Source organism: Callospermophilus lateralis, unplaced genomic scaffold, assembly GCF_048772815.1.
Source record: "Callospermophilus lateralis isolate mCalLat2 unplaced genomic scaffold, mCalLat2.hap1 Scaffold_63, whole genome shotgun sequence".
NCBI lineage: Eukaryota > Metazoa > Chordata > Mammalia > Rodentia > Sciuridae > Callospermophilus > Callospermophilus lateralis.
Genome location: NW_027514713.1, coordinates 12,472,109 through 12,497,364, shown reverse-complemented (window position 1 = coordinate 12,497,364; position 25,256 = coordinate 12,472,109). Strand labels below are relative to the sequence as shown.

Below are 25,256 nucleotides of genomic sequence, written 5' to 3'. Positions count from 1 at the left end.
ATACTAATTAGATTATTGTTTCCCCAGGCTTTTCTTTTATCACACTTAACACTCTTGTAATTTGTTAACAAGCTGTGTACTTTGGTTTCTGGGCCTTTAATTAGGGCACACATGTAAATTTCTGTGTATCCACTGATGAAGTCCTAGCTCAGTTCAGTTACTGCATCTTTCAGAAAGACTCCTATGCTTACCTTAGGGTAATATAAGAATACACAGCTTATTTATACTACAAAAATGTTATGATAGAAGAAATTGTTTTCATACCTGTCTTTTCAATCGAAAAGGCAAGAGCTGTACTATAATAGTACTACCAACACTAATTGTAGTACCAGCCACAGAGACACTCAAGAAAATATTTACTAATTAAAATTCAGTGGCAAATATTTAAGTTTACCTGTACATTTACATTTGTAAGAATATAAAACATAAAAAGAATCTTTTTTTTCCTTTTCTGATCCCTTAAATATCATTGTTGCTTAGTATTCTATATTCTGTTTTTTAATTTATACATTCTAAGAAATATCACCCACATCCATGGCTTGTAAGTGTGATTGGTTTGACATTCTTTTGTGATGTTTTTTGTTTTGGTATACAATAGCCTTTAAGAATGAATTAGGTCTCTGTGCTTTTTAACAATTTACATGTCATGAAAATCATCTGACCTTCAATAATTGAAAACAATGAACTTTTGTAAAAATCACCTGTTATTAAAATCTTTTTGGAGAGCTAATTACTCTGTACTTTTGATTCTGGTTACTTAATTGTTTTGACATTTTATTTTGAGTCAATTTTGAGATTTGTATTATTCATGCTGTAATTCAATTTGATAAAAAACAATTTTAAGGATAGGATTTTTATAGAATCCTTTTAATTTTATTTTTATTTTTGCCCTGCTGGGGATACAACCTAGGGCCTTGTGCATGCTAGGTAAGTGCTCTACCACTAAGCCACATCCTTAGCCCTTCCAGTAAGATTTTTGTTCACATGAATTACTCTGTAATTCAAATGAATTTCCACCATCTCTCTATAAACTGTCTACTTCTTACTTCACATTTTCCTTCTTTTACCTGAATAGTTTTGGCAATTATCTGTAAATACTTTTCAGATTGACTAGCTTCATTATTCCAATTTATTAATTTCTATAATCTTTGCTATTTCCAATTGCTATTTTTTCCTATGTCATCTTATCTTGATTAGATTATTGTCAAACTGAAAAAAGGTTTAAGTCTTTAGTCTCATTAGCATCAGGTATTACTGATTACTTTCTTCTTAAAATCTCCCATATTTTGGCTTCTACTACATATTCTCTTCTTCAAAATAAATAACACTCTAGCTATTTTGTCCAGTTTTTCTAAGTATTTTTCCAGAATGTTTTTTTTTTTCTTTCTCGATCCCTTAAATCTCCTTGTTTCTCAGGATTCAATGTTCTGCTATTTTATTTATACATTCCAAGAAATATCACCCACATCCATGGATTCAGCTATCATATGTGTGCTAAAGACTATTAAAACTATTTTAAGCCCTGGTCTCTCTCATGCTCTGAATCTACTGCTTCAACTTTTCTCTCACTTTTCTTCCTCTAGGTAATACACTATAGTCCATTCGGTTGCCCATACCAGAAATCTGGAAGTCATTATAGAACTTCTTTTTCTCCGAGCTTGGTCATTAAATCCTTGGAATTTATTTACCTTCTTAACACTTCCTAAACATGTCCCTTTCCCTCTGTTTCTACTATGAATAGATTGGTTTAATTTTCAGTTGCATCTTTTCTAAGCCACATTTTCCCATAATTTAAAGGGTTTTACAAAAATGCAAATCTGATTAGCATAACTGCAGAAATGTCAGCCTTTTTCTCCAAGTGGGAGCCCTTGAAGGGTAGGTTTATCTTTAGAATACTAACATGAGGCCTAGACTATAGTAGGCATTTTATAAAACTTTCTTTCCCCAAGATTTTCTGCTCAAAGTCTTTCAAGTTTCAAGTCATTCTGAAAGTTGTTTTAGTCAACTAGAAACCACAAATCACATTTAATATTAGGCTTAAAAAAACTTATTTTTGCTTTAATCTAAGTTTCATTACTTACTTGTTCTAAAGTATCCTCCAAACCCATTTTTTTATTCAGAACTTTATTAATTTCTTCTTCATTTTCATTCAGGAGTTCCTTGAGGGGTACCTATACAAAACATGAGAATGTTAGTGAAAGGTAATTATAAAATTTATTTTATGTGGAATATGTAAATTGTGATACAGGGATTTATTTCTATCATGGGGATTGTACCCAGGGCCTTGTGCATGCTGGGCAAACATTCTGCCACTGAACTACATCCCCAACCCTTTAAAAAATAATTTGAGACAGTGGCTTGGTAAATTGTCCAAGATGGTTTAGAACTTGTCATCCTCCTTCCTTGGCCTCTGACTAGCTAGATTATAAAGGTATGTGCCTGGAAAGCTGTTATATTTTTAATTTAATACAACATTACTAAGAAACTAAAACTATGTTTAATGTAATTTCTATACCTGTAGAATATAACTCACTTTTGGTTTTTAATACTTGCAAAGTTAAAGAATTACTCATCTATTCTGGAAATTCACTTCCATACATTTTGTAGGTACACTAGGTTTACTGAAGTAATCGTTCTTCTTTTTCTTCTTATTTTCTTTGGTACTGGAGACTGAAACCAGGGATGCCATACCATTTAGCTACATCCTTAGCCCTTTGTATTTTTTGAGACCGTGTCTTGCTAAGTTGCTTAGGACCTCTGTAAATTGCTGAGGTTTGCCTCATACTTGTGATTCTCTTATCTCAGCCTCCTGAACAGGTGGGATTACAGGTGTGCTACACCATGCCCACCTTACTGCTGTAATTTTTGGAAAACAATTTATATGTAGGTTGTATTTTTATGCTATGTTCTCCAGATAGATCCATTTCTCTTACTCCTCTTTTGTTTTATCATTCTCAACTTGTTTTTTTTCTATGTTTGTCTTCTGTCCGACAGATTTTAATTTCATCACTACTTTGTTGCTTCTCATTATGCTTTTCTTTTATTGAGGTGAAATTCACATTTTAAGATGGTTAAACTGAAATAAAAAATTAAGTGTGCAATTCAGTGGCATTTAGAGATTCTCAATGCTATGTAAACATATCCCTAGTTCTAAACATTTCCATCATTCCAAAAGAAAAACTCATAGGCCATTATGGTGGTCTTTAAAAATTTGGAGTAAATTTTTAAATAGTGGTTTTCTACAACTGATCTATATTCCCAGGCATGTCAATTTTTTATTTTGAGAAAGGGGCTCACTATATTGCTGAGGCTGATCTTGAAATTGCCATCTTCCGGCCTCAGTCTCTTGAGTAGAAGAAATTATAGGCATGTACTACTATATCTGGCTAAGTCTAACTTAACCCATTTCAGTTCACTAATAAACTAATCTCCAGGAAAGTAAAGGTTTTATCTACGTATTTTATGGTCTGCAACATAATATATATTCAATTAATATTTGTTGAATTATTCTTAAGGGAAAAAGTGCAACCTTCTATTCAAAAAGCTAAGTATCAGGAGGGTGCAATGGCACACCCATTTAATCCCAGCAGTTCAGGAGGCTGGGACAGAAGGATTAGGAGTTCAAAGCCAGCCTCAGCAAAAATGAGGCACTAAGCAACTCACTGAGACCCTGTCTCTAAATAAAATATAACATAGGGCTGGGGATATGGCTTAGTGGTTGAGTGCTCCTGAGTTCAATCCCCAATAACCCCCACACTTACAAAAAACAAACAAACAAAACAACCCCCCCCAAATGTAATTATCATGAAAGAGGGCATTTTAAGGGGCCAATAAAATATTAAAATTTATGAATAAGTAAGACATTGTGATAGAGCAAACTAAAATTTTTCTTCCCAAAATTATTTCCTTGGTCATGTTGCAAAATTAGGCATAGATTTCTCATTGTTGACTGCTGGTATTCCTTAATGCATTATTACATCTTATGCTTTCCTGTGTGTCCTTTTTCACACACCATCCCATGAATATTTCAGTTTTCAAGATTTCATTACATGGTCATCATCTCTGGAGTTTTATTGCTACCTGGGAAAAACCAATCATGGTATATCTTGTAAAGACTTCCAATAGAGCACATATTTGTCATTCATTCATTTATATCTTTCTCCCATGAGGGGACTAGGAGCAAAGGTTGTCATGCTTGTCTGTGTAGTCTTGGTGTCTGTCTTGTATATACATTAATTACTTACTGGATAGTTGAATAAAGTAGCTAGAGAAGAAGAGGTTTTATACTTTGAAGAGTGAGCTATAACAAAGACAAGATTTCTACCACCAAGAAGAAAGAAGACCAAGAAGTTCTGTCTCTTTAGTCCTGGGATATTGACATATTTAAGTTCAAATTCTTACAGATAACAATCTCATAATTTACTTACATAAACTTGAGCCCTGTATTTGATGAGGCAGTTGGCTCCTGCTTCAGGATTAAACTTAATTTCAAAGTCATAACCTTTGGAATTCTCAGCACTTTTAGGAAGAAGTTTTAATTTTCTAGCCAGTTTGTGATATTCTTCTAATTGTCTTTCAATCTAAGGAAAGAACACAAAAAGAAATGTTAAAAATAAAGTAGCCCTATTTCATATGGTTTTCAAATGGCATTTCTGCAATTTTATATAAAATGTTATGACTATTTTTAGTAGTTTAGTGATTTAGTAATTTTTAGTAATAAGGGTGGCAACTTAAAAATACATAAAAGATGAAAGGTTTTATTCATACTAAATCTATAGAATAATTTTAAGCCTATAATTAATTGGTAAGTATTATATTACTATTCTTCCATTTACCTGATAAACAATTTAGAATAAGTGTTCATATTTAGATTTTAACTAATACTTACTTTTCCAAATGCTAGACAGAGAAATTATGAAACATAAATAAAAACCTTAGTTTTGTCAATGTACAAATTAAAACATTTAATTTATTTAAAATAAGTGAAATTTAATTATTTAAGTTTCAAAATGCTATCTTAACTGTTTTGATAAAAATATTTTAAATTATGTTATCAGAAAGTTCTCCCTTCTAATGTAGACCCCATGGTTTTTCTCAAACCTCACTTTTCTTTTTTTTCTATAGCAATCATCATTAACTGACAAAATAAATCACTCACTTTCACTACTGGAATGTAATCACCATGAAAACAGCTGTATCTACTGTATCTACAACAATGCTTGGCATACAGTAGATGTTTACTATTTGATTGAATAAATAAATTGCAGATTCTAGGCAACTTATTTTTATAGTGCTTTCTCCATTTAATATGCACTTGGCTTTTAATAACTATTAAATATTCATAAAGTTTGAGTAAAGAAATGCAATGGCAAATAATTTTTAATTTCAAAAAAAACATTAGATCTCAAAGCAATACTACTTGTATATTAAGATTTTTCTAATAATCAATTAGGAAATTGTTTCTATTACTTTACTATAATATACTGGCTGTCTTGGAATCATTAAAGTATGTAGTTCTATTTGTCCTTATGCTAAATGATGCTGGGAGTAGTTTTTTCTGTTCTTTTCTTCAAACTGTACAGAAAGCAAACATGTGACACACGTGTCTCTAGTTCCTCTTTCCCACATCAATTCCCACAGCAAAAATTTATTACACACTTTCCTGATGAATATAGATTTAGTACAATGTCCATCTCAGCATAGAACTCCAGAAGGCTAATACCAAAGTTGAGATGTGAAACAAAAATTAGTCCCAGAGTGGGATGATAAATGAATGAAATGTTCATACTGATCTTTTGTGTACTGCCACCATCCTTTAATATCTCTCTTAACTCATTCTTAGGAACCCACTTCTCAAAATTTTGTTTGCACTGTCCATGGCCTTGCTCTGGCTCATCCCCAGTCTACTGCTTTCCCAATTCCTCATTTTTTCCTCCATTCAGCCTAGTCATCCAACTAATAATTGTAGTTTATTAAACTTAGATTTCACCTAGATCAGAAATTCATAACTTCCCTTTATTGTACAGTGCTGGTGAAATAAGGTAAGTGAAGTAATTAATTTCAGATACACTGATTAAGTCTAACCATGTTCAATTTCCTGAAGAAGCAAATGGAGACTATGGGAGGTTAGATGACATGACAAGGTCACATAGGTGGGTAGTGGCAAATCCAGGGCTAAACCCGAGGTTTATGAAATTCTAGGCTAGGTTTGAAGACTTTGTCTTACCACCAGAGGCCATCTCCCTTTCCTTCTCTTTGTTGGGATTGAACCCACAGACTCACATATGGTAAGCATTCTATCACTGAGCTACTACTCCAACACCTATTTCCTATAAATTTCCCTTTTTCTCCTTGATAAACAACTGGTGAGTTTACCTAGCAATGTCAGGAAGAAGAAAGGAAACAGATGGCTAAGGAAAGAGCAGAATTATGTAAAACTTGGTAAAGAAACAAGGTAAAGATTTGTTAATATTGAACTGTCCATTTCATATTGAGATTCATATATATCGGTATGTAAAATTCACACTTTCCATAAATCAGTTAAAATCTGAATGTTCAAGAAATTATCTGCAGGCTGAGGATGTAGCTCAGTGATAAAGCCCTTGAGAGGCACTGGGTTTGAACCTCACCACTGCAAACAATAAAACAAAACAAAAACAAAAACCAAATCTCTTTGATTATGTCTATAATGCAGTTTATAAATGTGACCAGGAATAGAAACTAGTATTTCCCCCTTAGGGAAAACTAAGCTGCTGTGTTTTAACAATTTTTTTTCATGTGATGAATGTGTAATAAATACTGGCTGGGGTTGTAGCCCACTGGTGGAGTGCTTGCCTCACACATATGAGGCATTGGATTCAATCTTCAGCACCACATAAAAATAAACAAACAAAATAAAGATATTGTGCTCAACTATAACTAAAAACATTTTTTAAAACTGTAATAAGGAAATTACTAGAGGTTAAAAGATAAAAAATCATTATTTTGGAACAAAAATCAAATGATAAATTTTTCTCATTGAGGTTTAGATTTTCAAACTAAATCTACTAATAAGCAAACATTATAAATGAAAATTAAAGAATGAAAAACTTTAAAGAAAAAATGTAAGTCTGAAACTCTCTACTCTCTATTTTTCTCCATTAAATAAAAAAAAGCCCTTTAAACGCTTTTTTACAAAAAAAAAAAAAAAAGATAACTGGAACTAATAGGCTATAAGCAAGAGTAAAGAATGCATGAAAATTAAGTGTGGCAGGAATAATGAAGACTGCCTACAAAAATAAGAGTAACTTTTCATTACCTAGAAATTCATATGGCCAGAATGTCTACTTTATCAACAATGTTGGCTAAAGTATTAAAGTATTATCTATAAAATTAAGCTTAGGCTAAGTAATTTGGTTCTTTTTTGCTGAAGTCTAAACCCATATATACAATAATTTATTATGTCCTGAATGCCGCATATAAACAATACCTCTATCCCCATTCCTGACTTATTTCTTATTTCTCTTCTTTTCCCAAGTGAGTGGTACTATTACTCACCCAACTGTGAAAGCTAGACACATGGATGCTCCCCTTCTCCTTCATTTTCTCATTTACTGTACCTTCTAAGTAGCTAGAATCCACTCACTTCTTAGAATCCCTATTAGCATTACCTAAATTTAGCTTGTAATTTCTCCCTAGATTACTGATACAGATCCTTATTTAACTGTTTTGCTCCCTTCCAACACATTTTTCACATTGCCAAAAATAACACTTTTCTGAAGAGGTGATTATACTTCTTTATAATTTTTAAGTTCTGAGAGTTTTCAGGTCTTATAAACTACAAGAAAAGTTTGGTCTTTTAAACTACAAGAAAAGCTTGTACATTAGGCTGCTTAGTCTGAGCTTTCCCATATATTCCTTTTTTGCTAATTCAAGCACAAAAGAGTTGCCATGTTAACTCTTTCTTATATTTCCTAATTCAATTTGAAGTGTTATCTCTTAAAGGAAGCCTTTTCTAAAAACCTTCTCATCCATTTCCCCACATCATGCACACTAAATCTGGGTTAGTTATACTATATGCTTCCTTAACACCTTGTGCAAATATCTATTAGAATTTGATCTCACAATAGAGAATATAAGGAGATTCCTTTCTTCCTTTTTGGCAGAACTGCACTGGGGATTGAGCCTAGGGGAACCCTACCACTGACCTACATGGCCAGTCATCTTTATTTTCTGTTTTGGAACACTGTTTTGCTAAGTTGCTGAGGCTGGACTCAAACTTTTGTTATCTCTGCCTCAGCCTTCTGAGAGGCTGGGGTTATGGGTATTTGCCACTATGCTGGGCTAGGTCAGATGTTTCTTGATGGAAGAGTCTTTACATTTTTATCTTTATTTCCCGTATATCAGCAGAGTAAGTGGCACACAGTGGCTGTTACAGAATTGTATGAAGAGTGAATAGGTATATAAAGAGAGATTCATTTCTTCCTTTTCAGATGGGATTTATGAAAATTATTTCATGGTCTTAAGAGAGATTATTTTGTTTATTCGTTCCCTGTAATAAAATACAGTATACCTTAAATATGACTGTGAGAAAGTGTTACTGAATTGACATAAAAGTAATGAGTATTTTAGTCATGCTAAATGTCAGTGTTAGACAATTTTACCTCTTTAGCCAATGTAGTCTACCCTCCAAGTTCTTAATTGGAACAGACCTTTAAAAAGGTCAACTCTGATGAGTTGCCACCCAAAATGGTACGACTCACCGCCTCTTTTCCTCTGGCATACTTTTACTCTTCATTCCATTACTGCTATTGTTCATCTTCCAGCTCCTTGGTTAATTTATTAATGGTCTGCTGCAATTCATTTTTTTCATGATTTACTCTCTCTATGTCTGCAACTGAGTACTTCTGGTTATCAAAAACATTCAGTAGATGTGCATTCTCCAGTTTTATTGTTTCACATTCTAGTTCTGAATTGGAAAAAAAAAACAAACTTTTAACTTCTTCAATTACTACAAGAAAACTGATGCCATTATTTAACAGGACTGATGTCTAACTATCCAAGTTGTGCATATACATATTTCTTCTTCTTTTGGCTAATTTAGGTCTCACTTTGCTAATAACATTCTTAGAAATAATACAGTTAAAATTCTGTTAGTATCTTATTTCTCTATTGTCTTACTATGGCTTTCAGAAAGTAGTATATGAAAAAACTGTAACCTAATACATAATAATTACAATTAAGAATATTTGTACTTAAGAGGGGTAAGAGGGGTAGTCTGTTTCTGTTAATATTCATTTAAATGCTTTTAATAGATGACTTTTTAAGAAAAATTCAACTTTATTTTTTTTATTTATTTGTATGCAGTGTTGAGAATCAGACCCAGTACCTCACACATGCTAGGCAAGCACTCTATCACAGAGCCACAACTCCAGGCCCAATGGATGACTCTTCAAATAGCCAGAAAAACCACATCCACAATGTGGCTAGGGTTCTGGCTTAGTGGTAGCGCGCTTGCTTAGCCTACCATGTGAGGCACTGGGTTTGATTCTCAGCACTGCATATAAATAAATAAATAGATAGATAGATAGATAGATAGATAAATAAATGGTCCATGAATATCTAAAATATATTTAAAAAGATAAAAGTTTTAATTTAAATAAATCAGTATTTTCCAACATCCTGACTCATGCCTTACACAGATATGATAATATTTTTATAACAAGTTGGGATAAAGGGAAGGAGTTGACTAACTGGGTAAAGAACATCATCTTGAGTGCTGACAGGATCGATATGTCATTTTTTTGGTACCAGGAATTAAACCCAGAGTTGTTTAACCACTTACTCATATCCCCAGTTCTTTTTCTTTTTCTTTTTTAAGACAGGGTCTTACTAAGTTCTTGCTAAGTTGCAGGGCTGTGCTAAGTTGCTAAAGCTAGCTTTGAACTTGTGATCTTCCTGCCTCAGCCTCCTGAGCTGTTGGGATTACAGGTGTGTACCCCATGTCTGGCTCAACTTTGTTATAACCAAGCCCAATATTTGGGAAGCTCCTCATCTGAACTTAAAATAAATTAATGTTGATTTAGGAAAAACTTTATGTATTTATCACAAATACCTGTTCAAAAATATGTTTAGAGTTTAAATATTTCTTTTACAGTCTTGGCTGCAAATGGCTTTAAATAATCAAGAAAGTTAAAATACTCCCAAAAATTAAGACATCTTAGGTTAATTGTTAAAAAATTAATCTCTCAAGCTAAACCACTTTGAAATGACAAATGATAGCTGAAGTATTACTCTTTTATCTATTCAGTTTGCAACTTTTGGGAAAAAGTTTTCATAAGTAGGAAATATGACAATTATCTTAATTATATGCTAATAAGGAACAGAAGGTATTTATGTTAGAAAGTATTGACTTAATTATATTACAAATATTGTTAGAATAATAAATTAGTTATGGTTCCTTGTCATGATGGAGAACAAACGAAGGATAGTGACTAGTTTAGTTTGTATAGAGCAAATTAAACATACATAATCACAGTCATTTAGAAAAGAAAACTGATTAGCAAATTCTTGGGATAATTACGAGCATTGACTTGACAGATGATCAATACTCCATTGACTGAGTTAAATCAAAATACCTGAGGATTATCTATATAATTTCTGCATGGTACAGACTCAACTTATAAAGTCCTAAAATAAAATACAAGAAGGCCAATTCTTGAGAAAGTAAATAGGATAATTTTTCATGTATTTACTTTTAAACTGTAGCCCAACAGTTTTGTGATTTGTAGATACCTTCCTTTGCTCTCCTTCTAGATGCTATCAAATACGTGTGCCACAGTATTTGCCAATTTTACAATTAAGATGGATATGTGTTTATGAAAACAAGGATAGGGAGACTCAGGATACAAACAGGGTTTCTTTAGTTGTGCTTTTGCTTCTTGAGAATTGTAGTATTTGCATCTTTTCATCTTATTTTCAGATTTAGCTGCTGAGCTGCTTTTATTTGTAGCAATGGAGAGTAAGACAGAGCACACTGAAACAGGCAGAGATCAAGAGTCTGGCTTATTAATTACAAAGCAGAATCGAAAAAATATAGAATAACACACACACACACACACACACACACACACACACACACACCACACACTCATATCAGGCAGCATGTGTTCTTAGGGTAGGTCCCTGTTGACTTTAGAGAGCTTGTGCTTGAAAAAGTGGAGGAGGTTGTATGATGGCGACACAAATATATGAAGTCCTAATCTCTGGAACTTGTAAACATTACTTTATTTGGAAAAGGATTTTTGCAGATGTGATTAAGAATACTGGGACAAGCAGATAGCCCTGGATTATGCATGTGGGCTCTAAATATCACAAGCATCCTTGTAACATTAAAGCAGAGGGAGACATCACACAGAAGAAAACAGAACATAGTGGCACAAGCATTTAATCCCAGTTCCTTGAGAGGCTGAGGTAGGAGGATAGCAAGTTTAAGGCCAGCCTAGGTAATCTGGCAACTCCATCTCATCATCTTTAAAAAAAAAAGACACACACGGAAGGCAATATAAAGATGAAGGCAGAGAATGTAGTGATGTTTATACAAGCTCGGGAACACTGTCCAATACCAAAAGCTGGAGGAGGCAAGGAACAGATTCACCCTAAGTCCTTGGGGGGAGGGTAATGCTATTGGTTTTTGGACAAACAACATCAGTAACTACTATAGACTGAGTAAGTTTTTATTGTTTTAAACTACCAAGTTTGTAGTAATTTGCTACAGCAGCTTCAGAAAACAGAAAAGGCATTGGAAACTTGGTAACCAGCTATAAAAATTTACCATAGAATCAAAATAGATATAGATAACAAAGGTCTTGGCATATATGGGACAATATTCATCTGAATTATTTCTTTCAGCATTAGCTGTGCTTACCTACTCTAGCAATTTCTTCATCAAGATCATTTAATTTCTGGTCCAGAATGGCTGAATGAGACTCCAAATTGCTCATGTATACCTGATATTTTTGAACATCTTCTTGTAAGGAAGTTTTCAACTTCCTTAATGACTCTAGACGGTTCTTTAAGAGAAAAGAATATTAAATTAGTTATTTTCATCAATAATCATTCCATACTTTATTTTAAAAGAAAACAATGTTATTAAATTCATCTTAGAGAAAGTTTAATCAGCATTCCCTTTCATTTTAGGAGGAATCAAATAAAAGAAGACTATATTATTATTACCTATATAAGGACATGGACTTTTCAATAAGCCAGTTTAGAATAGAAAAAAACAAAACAAAAAATCCCCACAAGCGCCAAAGATTAAAAAAAAAAAAAAAAAACAATCATTTAAAATTGTTTATTTTATAGAACAGCCTGGGTGCTTCATTAGTAATACACAAAATAAAGTTAAGATATCAGTATTTTAATTTAGTCTTTAGAAAACACTTAGGATAATATGTAAGCCAGATATATCACTATTCCTTTTTATAGTAACTATAAAACTCAGGGCTTCTTGTTACTATTGTTCCTTGGAGATATATACCATGGGGACTTCAGAAGCTATTTCTGGTCTTATGTAAAAAGGTAGAAATCTTTCATCATATTCTGAAGACCATTAGTCAAAGACTGATAGATCCCAAGGGAAAAAAAAACTCCATAGATACCAAACATGTTTTCAATGGGAATTTATTCTATATAATACTTAACTTTTAAGAAGCTTACTTTGTTAGCTCATTCAAAAAATTTGATAAAAACAGCCAGTATTCTCTAAGGAGACCAAGAATCTATAAGAGCTCTCAAGGAAGTACATAAACACATTTACTAACCGGCTCTTCTTCTCTCTCTTGTTCCAATATTGCAATCTGTTCATTCAATGCTTTGTTTTTTGCTGCTAATAATTCCAGCTTGGAAGCATCTACATTATATAAATCCTCTGGAGACAAAACCCAAAAAAATTTATAAGACTCAGGCCACAAAATTTTTTGCCTTCTATCCCTCTGGTCGAATCACAAAGTTTTGCCCAGACTGGCCCTACACTTATAATCCTCCTGCTTCAGCCTCTGGGTAGCTCCACTGGACAAGTTGTAGATGAACACAATATCCTTATTTTATTTATTTTTATGTGGGTGCTGAGGATCGAACCCAGTACCTCACATATGCTACACAAGTGCTCTACCACAATCCCAGCCCTGCACTATACTTTCTATTCCCCATACCCTACTTGATTTTTCTCCATAGCACTAATCACTGCTTGATTTATAGTTGTTTATTTATTACTTCTCTTTCTATTAGAATGTACGTTTATTGGGGCAAGGATTCTTTTAATCTCATATTTATTACTGTATCCCCAGTGTCTAAATGATGCCTAACACATACTAGATATACAACAAAAATTTGAATGGGTAAATGAATTAATTTATATGCTTAATTACATACAGAAATATAAAGTAACTCACTAGATGCATTTTGTATTAGATTACTATGAACTTTCCTCTCTTAAAAAAAGTGTTATTTATTTTGCTTTCTTTCTCATGTGGTAAAGCTAAAATTGACCTGGTTACTCTTCAGGAATGTACATCCGCAGTAGAACATCAGGGAATGTTTTCTTTTTTTACATTTCATGCCATGAGTGGCGAGGTGATATTATCCTGTTTTGATTGACTCAATTGTTTTTGAAGGAACAGCTTCATATATCTTAATCTATTTTACCTTTCTCTGACATTTTATATACAAAGTAAATCTAACTTAAGGAACAATATAAAATAATGTCCCTGGATCATTTTAGAGTTAGCCAGTAATATTGGGCTGTCACCAGATTACACTGAATACAAACATATTTCTTTATTTAGAAATAAAATGATCTGTTAACTTTCTATGAATTTAAAATGAGACTTTAGGTCTTTTGACTAATTGGTGCTTTAAGTTTTCAAATAGTAAAGCAAAGACATAAGAGGGATACTATCTCCTTAGAGAAATAACATTTATTAATTACTTTCAATGCTGCTGGTTGTGTTTGGTATTATACTGCCATCTAATCCTGCAAAGCTTTGTCATTGTGATGAAGATTTTTGTTGACTTCACAGTCACTAAGCAACTTTAGGACTGACATCAACACCAGTATTCTGTAGTCCACTACTACTTTTCTCCAAAGAAAAAATCTGCAGGCATCTGTATGCATTTAAAGTACAGAGCTCTTATGAACATTAGATATAGCAAAATAAACTATCATACCAAGAACAGAGGTAAATGACTGAAGGCAAGCACACTGGATATGAGAATACTTACTTAGCTTTGACTGCAACTCTGCATTCATCTCTTCAAAGCTGTCAGCACCATTCATGAAACTCTCATAGCATTTTATGGTGTAGTCCAAAAATAACTGGTTGGGTAAAGCATATTTTAAAAACAAAGCCATGATTCTGTTAGTTTGTTGCACATTTCTAAGTAAAAATTTATTTTGAGTAAAAAAGAAGTCAGAAACACTAAGTAGTTATATGAATTTGTATGATTAAGAGACAGAAACCTATACGCTGTACATACTCAGCATGCTACTTCTAAATGTAGTATTAGATTACTAGGAACTTTCCTCTCTTAAAAAAAATGTGTCATTTATCTTGCTTCCTTTCTCATGTGGTAAAGCTGAAATTGACCTGGTTACTCTTCAGGAATGTACATCCACAGCAGAACATAAGGGAATGTTTTTTTACATTTCATGTCATGATTGGCCAGGTATAAATAAGAAGTATAAATATTTATTCCTACTTTAAAATATCTTTAGAATTTCAAGCGCAAAAAACAAGGAAACTTGCTATAATTACACTGCAACTTCCAGCTCAAAAACAGCCTGGTAAGTAGAGATCTAAACAGTAGAACATCAAAATTTTTAATATTTATCCAAGAGAAAGTAACACTCTATTTTGCAGTCATTGGGCATTTTGGTTCCTGAGAATGAGTATTTTTATTAGAAGGCAAAGCTATTCCCTTTGTGCTAATTCTTTGCTTACAAGCAATTTTCTCATTACTTGGTTGCTATGGAAGGAGTACCTTAAATAGAAAGTACAAGTATTCCTATAACTGGACAGACTTACCACTGATGATAAAATAATATATTTTCATTCTACTTCAAATCAGTCTCTTGTGATTTTTAGTAATAATGAATCAGTTTCCCTAAGCTTGTTCAATTTTAATCTTACAGATTAAAAAAAATTGAGTTTACAGACCCACAAAGCTGAGGATCAGAATCTGGTGAATTTAATACAGTGAAAACTCTTTATAATTAAAAATAGCACTTTATAGATTCCAAAGGGTTTTTCTATATTTAATCATTTGAAATAATAGCTCTGATGGAAAGAGTAACTTTTAATGGTTTAAACATTTTGGATGAATGTCAAGAAATTTAAAAGTTAATAGGTGTTAATTATATTTGGGTGAAACTGAGGTACAACTAAATGTAGTTGAGCACATATGTTGCAATGTGGGAGAACTCTCTCTAGGGTAAGATCAAAGGCTTTCCAGAAGCAGTTCCAGCTGGGATCACTGCTGATGTAGTAAAGGACATGCATATTCTTGCTCAAAAAATGGGCAGTAATACCACATTAGGTGATATATCTCTGAACTACTGACCAGGCAGTAATAAAAGATGAGAATGGAATTATTTCCACTCTCTTTTCGTGATAAAGGTTTCAAAGATTGAAGGATAAAATTAGAGATAAAAAGCTTTTCTTCTAGGAGCCCATGTGGTAATTGATCTTTTATGTATGCTGGAAACACAAGTGCATAATCTCAACATTTAAAAGTTATTCCTTGGATCTAGTATTTATTCCATTTAGAAATATAGATTGGCATATTTTAGAAAATGGGGGAGGGGAGGCTTGTCACACAGCTTAGGTTCCAGTAAAGTATATAGTTGTATAAAAAAAGTATATAGTTCTATAAAAAGTGCATGGTAACTCTAAGTGACAATATGCCTAAACTAAAAAGTCAGAACAAAATAAAGAACCTATCTGTAATATTCTAAGATTCAATTTGTTATCCTTTGTATTAACAAATACATTAAAATATCATTAATATTTTCATTCTATAAGACGAGGAAAAGAAATCTTATATAACATAAAACATCTTACCTTATTATGCATAATTCCATCTTCAGTTTCTTCTCCCCATGGCTGTCCATCATCAAATAAAGGTGAGCTTTCTTTCATGGCAGTATGTATCTAGTTATCAAATAAACAGCATAGTAAGTTGATTGTCTAGATGTGAAAAACATGGCTTTCATATTTGTAAATTTTTAGGGTAGGGTGGTTCTGGGGATTGAACCCAGAGGCTCTTTACCATGAAACTATATTTCTAGTCCATTTTATTTTTTTAAGATAGGATCCCATGAAGTTACTTAGGGCCTCATGGAGTTCCTAAGGCAGGCCTCAAACTTGTGATCCTCATGCCTGAGCCTCTTGAGCTGCTGGAATTACAGATGTGCTCTAATGTCCCTGGCTCAATTTTTTAATAGTTTTTTTTTTTTTTTTGTAGGTGGACACAATACCTTTAATTTTATTTTTATGTGGTACCAGGTATAAAACCCAGTGCCTCATATATACTAAACAAGTGTTCTACCATTAATTCACCACCTTGGCCCCTGAAATTTGTTTTTTAGTGTCATTTTTAGAAGCTTTTAATTGCATGACTGAAAGTTTGTTTTCCTGGGATGTTATATTGAATCTTAAAACACGATCCTTGAAATTTTAGTTAAAAAAAATCCCTTAAAAAATTGGAAAGAAGTCCTCCATATTTAGTTCTTCTCCATAGAGAAAAACATGTGACCCTTATACAGCTATTAAGCTATTGAGAATATACACATTTTAATGTAACCCTAAGAATCCATTTCAGAACTGCCATAGAAAAGATGAACTAATACTTATTTCTTTTGAGTTCAATTTTGGTAAATCTCATGTATAAATATGAACTTTAAATTGAATTTTACAAAATAAAATTACAGAAATACTAAAGTTATTGAAATTTGAAAGTAATAAATGAAAGTGGTTTTTGGTGGGAAATTTTCTTTTCCTGGGACTTATATACAGGATTTTGGAAAGACACTGTTCTTAGCCCAGAGTTGCCTGTCCTTCTACCCTTTCCCTAATTTCAAAGCACTGAAGACTTTCTGTATGTCTAGGGTGGATGCAGGGAGCTCTATCAATTCATTCTTTGTCTTGTCTTTCATTGACAGGGCCTAAGGTGACAGTCTGGTTTAATGAAGTCTGAGAGACATGTATGACAGAGCCCAAGAAAACAACTGAAGTTTCTACCTTGTCATCAGGATAAAGAAGTTCCTGTTGGCTTGTCCAATGCCCTTGTGAAAACTGTTGCTACTCTGCAAGGTTCAAGGAGAGCCATACACAGAGACAGACAGATTCTCCAAGATCTATAGAAGCCTCAATTTCAAGGACTGAGAGTTTTAAAATGAGAAGATTTGGTTGAAATAGTTGGAACTTGAAATTGTACAGAGATAAAAAGGAATATAGCTAGGCATGATGGTACACACCTGTAATCTCAGCAATTTGGGAGAATAAAGGAGAATAATTATGAAATCCAAGGCCAGCATAGGCAACTTAGTGAGACCCTATCTCTAAATAAAAAATAAAACAGCTGGGATGTGACCCAGTGCTAACGCATAACATTTTATGGTTTAATAGAAATTTTCCTAAGTTCAAGTTCAGTCTCCAGTACAGCAAATATACTAGAGGAAATTTTTTCAGCTAAAGGTTACATTTTTCCAAATACTACTACTTCTCAAGATTGTGAAACTTCAGGCAGAAAGAATGCAGAGGGATATGAGACAAATCAGGCTCTGCCCCCTTGATCATTAAACAAAGGCTACCAGGGAACTCTAGGGACACATACAACCCTCCTATTCATGGACATCAGTAGAGGAGATGGGGGACTTTCTAAACTACAGCCACTCAAACCGATTATGTGCCAAGCTCTGAAAGGAGGCATAGAGAGAAGGAAAGAAGAAACCAAACGTTATGAAATATTAACAAGCAATTTGAGAGTGTAGCAAAAGAAAAATAAACAATGAACAAACAGAGGCTATTAGGAAACCAGGTCAAGAGGAAAAGCATACTCTCTATAGATCCTGCAAAAGCATACAACAATCTTTACCCATTCCTGATTAAAGCAGATGAACTTCAACATGAAAAACATTATCTCAATCTTAATACATTAAAACTAAATAATAAAACTGAAGGAGCAAAAGAGATAGGAAAACAGAGATTGACTACTTTTCCACGTGATGAGGCTGAATATTGTCAAGATAGAAATCCCCTCCCCCCAATACATCTATGAATTCAATGTGATGTCAATGGGGAGCAAAAGCAAAATGGCTTTAAAAGTGAGGATCTTAGAATAGCTAGATAACTTGTGAAAAGCAATAAAAATCTGCCTCTACTACATAAAATATGTTAGAAAGCAAAGCAATTAGAAAGCTCATGTTGCAGCGATAGGAGAAAAGAAAAACGGATCTAAAAATACATTAAGAACAGTTCCAAATTGTTGGGAAACAATAGGTTACTCAGTAAATGTTACTAAGATATGTGAGTGAGTTATTCAAAAAAATGCTTTCTCTTTCTTAAGCTAAAATAAATTTCAGAGGGATAAAGGTTTCAAACAACACAAAGCTGGGTGCACTGGCATACACCTGGAGTGTAGCTATCTGGGAGGCTGATCACATGAGCTCTGGATTTTGAGACAAGACTGGGCAACACAGTGAGACCTTGTCTCAAAAAAAAAAGAAAAAAAACCACAACCACCAAAAAACAAAAAAAGAAGAAAAACACAAAGAAGCCATAAAAGTACTAGGAAAAATAACTGGAGGCATTAAAACTACCAAACAAACAAACAAACAAAAAACCAACAAAAAAACACCAGGGAATAAAGGAGGCCTTCCCAGGTGTGACTAAAATTTCTAAGAGTAAATGGGAAAGACAATTAGAACAAGAAACCTATAGTGTCTCATGGATTCTATGTTGCTGCAGTGTTCAATTTTATCACATTGAGAAAAGCAAGATAAGAAAGAGGGGATTCCAACCTAAATAATGGGCTTGGAGGCATCTCAAGAGATCTCTTTTTCTAGCTGGATGCAGTGTCTGTAATCCCAGCAACTCAGGAGGCTGAGGTGGGAGGATCACAAAATTGAGTCCAGCCTGGGCAATTTATCAAGACTGTTTCAAAATAAGTTATAAAAAAGGGCTGAGAATGAAGCTCAGTGCTCCAATGATTGTCTGGAATGTGTGAGGCCCTAGATGGACATCCTAGTACTGTCCAAAAAAGAGGTCTCTCTCAGACCAGTCACAGCAGTTCCTGTACATCTGAAGATGTTATCTCACAACCACATAACAAAATCCTAAAATGCTTAGGCAAATAAGGTTGAAGTATTCCAGTGCTAATAAGGATATCTGATAGCAAGAATGCAGAGGTGATTACCATGTCCATGGGGTATGTGAGACAAGTTAAATGTATAAATGTTATATATAAAGTCCTATTAATAGATGCTGGTATTGCATTTATATATATATATATATATATATATATATATATATATATATATATATATATATATTATATATTTATATATTTCTTTTTTTTTTTTACAACTGCTGATGCTCCATGTACTAGCATGGTTCTTGGGTCAAAATCCATCCACCTACTGCCTACTTACATTTACTTAAGGGCTTTTGATGACCAAGAAAATGTCAGGGGGCCATACTGGTTTTAAGAATTCTATTGCTAAGTAGGACAGGAAACTCAGAAGCTACAAAAGGAAGAGACTACATTAGACTAGATGAAAATTCATAATTCAGAATAGTCAAAACATAGTACATAATATCAAAAGGAAAAACCAGGGCATAATATAGACGGGGCTAATTTCTTTATATGTTACTATTAATTTTTTTTAGTGCTAGGGATGGAAGCCAGGGTCTCATGTATGCTAGGCAAGTGGTCTACCACTGAGCTATACTTTCAGCCCTAAATGAATTATTTTTAAACTAGACAATGGCAATCTTGGGTTGGATATAGCTCAATGATAGACTGTTTACCTAATAATCACCTGGAATTGATCCCTAACACAGTTAAAACAAATGACAACAATAAAAACAAATAAAATAGTACAAAATGCAAATGTGAAAATATTATTTATCCTTTTTTTTGCTTGTTATGTTGCCAACTATTAAAAACAATGCAGCTGGGAGTATAGATTAGTTGCAGAGTGCTTGCCTAGAGTGTGTGAGGTTTTGATTTGTTTAATCTTGACAATTGTCTGTATGGAGGAACCCTAAAAAGGGAAATTAAAGGAATAGCTGGGTATAGTGGGAAGAACTTGTAGTCCCAGCTTCTTTGCCAAAATGAACTTTATCTCCCTCAGCTATAGTCTCAGGAACTTAAATGTACTTTGAAAAATGAAAATTTTGAAGCAGACTTGAGATAAGTGGCAAAAGCAAGATAGGAGAGAAATAGAACTACCTTTTAGAGAAAAAACCCAAACTTTCCTATGTGTACATTTAAAAGGTAAAACCAAATACCTTGATGCAGTCTATTAGCCAAACTAAGGCTGCTACAATGTGAGGCCAGGTATGAGGGGCTCCCACTGTGTACATGGAACTTTTGGATAGTGCAAAAGGATACCTGCAGGGGGAGAAAAAAAAGCTTATTTTAATATGGTAAAAATAATGGGCAAATTAAGCAAGATGTTACTTTTTAAAATTCCCCATATTCCATTATTTTAACTTGTTTAGAAAATATGTTGTTGTTCTGTGCTAGTCATCTATCTCTCCAAAATGATTTTGTGTATTTTTGGTTTCTTCTCTGCAGATTAATTTGTATCTATAAACCCTTAATATGTGGAATTTGATTTATAATCAGCATGTTGGAGTCCCATCAAAAGATCTTTTGTTTCCCTAAATTCAATAAACCACCTGTAAGAACTACTCATCCCCAAATCCAACACTGTGCTTACTCTATTTAGCCCTTTCCAAATTCATATTCACTCCATTAGACCTCAATGATGTGGTAACCAGGGCTGGGGTTATGGCTCAGCAGTAGAGCATTTGCTTAGCATGTGCAAGGTGCTGGATTCCATCCTCAGCACTACATAAAAATAAATTAAAATAAATGTATTGTGTTCAACTACAACTAAATAAAATATTTATTAAAAAAAAACCTGTGGTAACCAGCCTGTACTTTCTACCCCATCACTTCGGCAGTTTAGGGCTTCATGCTCTATCACATGCAGTTCTGTACTAACTTACTGCTATGGTGTGAATGTTGATCTCTCAGAATTCATGGATTGGAAACTTAATCTATAAAGTCAGATGTTAATGATACTCAGAGGTGGGACTTTTGGGAGGTGACTGGCAGAGCCCTCATGAATGGATTAATCCACCTAGAGGAATGTTATTGATGGAGTGGCTTTATTATAAAAGTCAGATCTCTCTGACACATTTGTATTGTTTTGCCATGTGGTACCCTCTTCCATGTCATGATACAGCCCTCACAAGGTGCAGAGCAGATGCTGACACCATGCTTTTGGGTTTTCTAACCCACTAGATCATGAGCTAAATAAATGCCTGTTCTTTATAAGTTACTTTGTTTCAGTATTTGTTATACAGTACAAACACAAAACAGACTAATATATCCACAGTATAATTCCTCTTCTATTCATTCTATATGTACTGTTCACAATAATCATCTTAAACATGTTACTTTTCTAACTCAAACATTAAATTTATTGAATTTGGTTTTTAGGTTCCAATAATTTCCCCAGACTAAGAAATATAATGTACATACCCAAGGTTTTTAAAGATTTTTGGAACCTCTTCTTCAAACTTTGTCTCAGAAAGTTCATATGAAGGGCACAGGAAGCCATAAAGAAAAGTGAAGATCTTCAGGAAGTCTTTAATAGATGGAGCTTGTAGAGATTTTATGCATACACTATATGCATAACCATTTTCTGTAAGAAACTACAATAACTTTTATGAAACATCAAATATTTTGTCATAGTAAAATTTTTGGAAAATATCTAAGAGGAAATTCACAATTATTATTAAATTATAAAATACCTCACAGAGTTGTCGAATACACTGCTGAATGAATGCTTTATCATTAAGTGGTCTTGGGTTCTTGATTTTTTCAGAACTGGAAAATATGTCAGTTTGACTATTCCGGGATACATGTCCACTAGTTCTGGAAACATAGTTTTAAAAGTCAAAGATATTTCTTTCTGTGGTAAAGTCTAAGTTGTTGTTGTTGTTGCTATCATCATCATCATCATCATCATTATTACTATTACTTTTGACACTAGCACCAAGCATTAAAATTTAATTTTTAATCTTTATTTACTTAAACAGAATTCTGTTATTTAAAGTAGAGAGAGCTGGGCATGATGGTGCATGCCTGTAAAATCAGTGGCTCAGGAGGCTGTGGCAAGAGGATCATGAGTTCAAAGCTAGCCTTAGTACAAGTGAGGTACTAAGAAACTTGATGAGACTCTGTCTCTAAATAAAATACAATAGGACTGGGAATGTGCCTCAGTGGTTGAATGCCCCAGGTTCAATTCCCAGTACTAAATAAATAAATAAACAAACAAACAAACAAATAAATAAATAAAGTAGAGAGAATGTAAAATATGAAGTTACAACAGTTAAAAGAAAATTTAGATAGAAAGTAAGGCAGGGGTAAAAATAAACTGATACTTTTCATTAACAACACATACACTCTCCTCTAATGTGTACGGAGTCCACAAGATCTTCTGCACCAACTATTCTGCATGTTTATTCAATAACCCAAGTTCTTATGCTTTTATTTACCCCTCCATAATTGTTCCCTGCAAATCATCATTTACCACTATTTCTTGTGGGAAATCTGCCTTTGGAGATTAAGAGTTAGCAGAAAAACACTTAATATCTGGGCTTTAGAAATGCTCAACAAATGTTAGATCTTATAAATATTTTCATCTCCTTCAATCAATCCTCAAAACTGCCTTGTGAGGAGACACTGTTTTTTGTCTCCAGCCATCATGTCTGGCCAGATCTTTTTATTTTGAGAGAGGGCCTTGCTAATTTATTGAGGTTGGCCTAGAACTTGTGACCTATGATCTACCTCAGCTGGGTGCTGGGATTACAGGCATGTACCACTGTGCCTGGCTCATTTTATCCATGAGTGTATAGTAAAGTTTTCCAGAGGCTGGCTGTAAGATGCAAAATATTCTAATAGACTTCAGAAGCAGATATGAGAATCTACCTATCTTCTATAAAACCACATATTAAAAGGGATTTGCAAAACTGGAAAACAATGTCACTCTTCTCTCTGAAATAGTTTTGTTTTTGGAAACATGTATTTTAATATGAAAAAACATTATTTACTTTACTATGTAAGAGTCTTATTGCTATTTTAAATTGAATTAATATATATATTTTAAAGTCTTCGCAGTATTGATTTTAAATGGCTAATACTGATAGATGAAGCCCATACAACAAATGCTCCTTGGAGTTCTCATTAAGAGTATGAAAAAGATGAGACTCAAACGTGGGATTAGTTCCTCACTTTACAATCTATGATTCTATAGTATTTGAGTGCTAGGTATAAAACTTCCAATTATTCACATGTAACAATAAAATAGTAGTCTGAATGGGTTAATTTATCTCTTATTACCATCTAAAGCAGATTTAACCTAAAAAGTTAATAATTTAAAACATTACCTTTTACCAAATATAGAGACTTTTCTTTCAGATGCAGGTTTATTTATACTCAACTTTCCAAAGGCTGGTTTCTCTTTGCTTTAAGAAAAACAGAAAACAACACTTTAAAATAAATACAAGAAATAATCAACTCATGAAACTTTTGGAAATATGTTGGAATAAATACCTCCTCCCTATTACCTATAAAATTATTCAAAATCATGGAAAATTTTAGCAGCAACCACAGCTGTTATGATAGGGATAAGCTAAAAGTATAAATCACAGTACTAAAATATTAAGAAGCAGAACAAAAATCTTATCTACATTATGATTTTATCTTAAAATATGTACATTTACAGATATATAGAAAAAGGCAAAATGTACAAATAGATATATTCAATCACAGGATGAAAGTTACTTTTGAGACTTTTTTTTTCTTTTAAAGCTCACTGTTAGAATGTAGCTGCGTTTCATATACAATATTTGAATTACAGACAAAAAACATTGATGATGGTAAGCTTTTCACACCTAATACAATTGAATATCTAAAATCTTTTGATGTAATGTACAACAAAATATTCTGTTAAAGTATTCAGAAGGAAAATAAGTATTTCACATTTCTAAAAGTATAGAAACTCACAGTACGTTAAACCTAAATAATTTAAGAACAGCCCGCAAGTAACTTGTACCTAAGTATTAGAGAAGAATTGATACAGCTCTACAGTGGCTTATAGTGTTCTTCTGTCCACTGCAAGAAAATCAATTATAGAGGAAAAAAATACAGTTTATGTAGCAAGTTCATTTGGGCTCTGTTTTCCCTGTAAATCTTTGAAAAAGTATTGTTCTGTAGGTTGATATTACATTTTAGCTTATCACCAGAGCAAATAACATTGCTTTGATTTGATGAAGAACTTTGGTAGTTGGAAACATCTCAGTAAATTTAAAGTCACAGCACAAGATCTGCTTAAATAGGAAGCTGTAAAATAAAAGAAGATCCCACCATTATGTACAACTATAATGTACCAATTAAAAATATGAAAAACAATTATAAAAGAGGATTTTGGAATTTAAGAAACACTGGTATCAGGTCTAGTGCCTAGTATTGTTGATCCCAATTTAGGTACCACTGGGAACAGATAGGATTCACTAACACATTACACAGACTACACCTTTATATTAAACATTTTATAATTACTTTGCCTAAGACAAAAAAAAAATATAGATTAGGACCACCGATGGCAGCACTTATGTTTGAGGAGTATGAAGGCCTTGTTTTTTCATGTCCTGAGATCTTGACTTTTGCATAGAAAGGCAGCCAGCACCAGCAGTGGAAAATGAACTGCGCTTCATGCTTTTGAACTACAATCATGAATTCACTATTAGAAAAATGTTTCAGATTTAGAACAAAAGTAGACTAGGCAATAACTAATATCTTTATCCTCAAATATAAAAGCAACTAGGTTCATTATCAAGATAACTTTTCCCTTTCATGTTCCTGTACACCGAGGTCTGCAAAGAATACCTATTTAAGTTAATTTTAAAATATTCTACACA

At 33.2% G+C, this 25,256-nt stretch overlaps 1 pseudogene; it reads right to left on the bottom strand.

Moving 5' to 3' along the window:
* The window catches only part of LOC143389603 (kinetochore protein NDC80 homolog), a 33,812-nt pseudogene extending 8,760 nt beyond the window's left edge, over positions 1-25,052 (bottom strand).
* Positions 25,053-25,256: the final 204 nt, after the last annotated feature.